Consider the following 1274-nt stretch of genomic DNA (forward strand, 5'->3'; position numbering starts at 1 on the left):
GGGGGAGGGTGGTCTGCCCCGGACAGAAGCCTCTCCATCCGGGGGACAAAGCCGAGGGGATCATGTCGTCGGGCGGGAGCGAGCGCGGGTGCCCTCCGCGGGGGGGATGTGCTGCGCCCGACTTGCTCTCCCTGCAGTACTGCCTGCAGCAGCAGCAGCAGCAGGTCCCCGGCCGCTCGTCTCGTCTCCGCGCGTCGTGGAGCAACCGGGGGGGGGGGGGGAGGGGGCACCCTCCCGGGACGGACAGTCCAGCGGGCGCACACAACACACGGAGACCAACGCCTTTTTATTTCATTTCCCTCGTCTGAATAAAAAATAGAGCGAGCGGGTTTCCTGTGTGTGTGTGTGACTGTGAGCGGGCGAGCGCTTTGTGTGCGCTTGTGTGCTTGTGTGCGCCTGTGTGCTCACTTGAGCGGGTGCGGTGGAGAGCGGGAATACGGCCGGAGGGTGGTGGTTGGGGGGTTGGGCTGCTGCTTCTGCTCTGCACCAGCGCGCGCGAGTGTGAAGTGGACAGCCCGCCCCGCCCCGCCCCGCCCCGCCACGCCACGCCCCGCCAAGCTCACGGTTGACCGCACTAACGCCGCTGGCCGGCCTGGTGCGCCCGCCGCCCACGTCCCCCGTCCTGGTGGGGCGCGGGCAAACCTTCACGATTCCCGGCTCCTCCACCTCCGGACGGCCGCTGCTGCTGGAAGGATCGCCCGGCGGAAAACAGCCCCCCGTATCGGCATGGCTCCAAAAACGGGCGCGGTGTATGACTAAAACTGTTATTCAATTTGTGTTATTGAGAGTCGGTAGGCAAGCCCGCCCGCACGTCTCCATGCGGTACAGCATCACCATCGTCAGAGGCGGGCACGAGCGCCCTTTTCCTGCCGTTTCTTCTCCGCAAAACCTCCCAGCTCCGCTTCCCGACACGGCCACCACCATCGCCGTCCTGCAGGGCGCCGCCGCCGCCCAGCTTTGTCGATGTTGCGGGGGCGTCCTGCGGGGCGCTTCTCCTCGCCCCGCCCCGCCCAGCTTCGCAATTGATTGTTTGTGGGTCGCAGAGCCGCGCGCTACGACGGGTTGCTGGAGGGCGCGCAGAGGGAGGGCGGGGAGGGGAGGGTTCCAATTATCATCCCTAAGGTCCCGGGGACAATGTCGGCGGCGACGACCGGGGCCGGACGGACGCTCGGGGGACGGGGGCCCTGCCGGGGATATTGGCGCAGATATCCGGTCTGTTCTTCGTGAGCGGGGCGCGCGCGGGGGTGTCTCTGTCCGGGCTGTCCCCCCCCCCC

General features: G+C 68.0%; 1 protein-coding gene across 7 annotated transcripts in view; it reads left to right on the forward strand.

Annotated features, from left to right (window-relative positions):
• The window catches only part of LOC113212434 (RNA-binding protein 24), a gene marked incomplete at its 5' end in the record, with an annotated part of 63776 nt that overhangs the window by 2105 nt on the left and 60397 nt on the right, over positions 1–1274 (forward strand).

Source organism: Frankliniella occidentalis, unplaced genomic scaffold (genome assembly GCF_000697945.3).
Source record: "Frankliniella occidentalis isolate FOCC.00 unplaced genomic scaffold, Focc_3.1 Scaffold365, whole genome shotgun sequence".
In the NCBI taxonomy this organism is placed as follows: domain Eukaryota; kingdom Metazoa; phylum Arthropoda; class Insecta; order Thysanoptera; family Thripidae; genus Frankliniella; species Frankliniella occidentalis.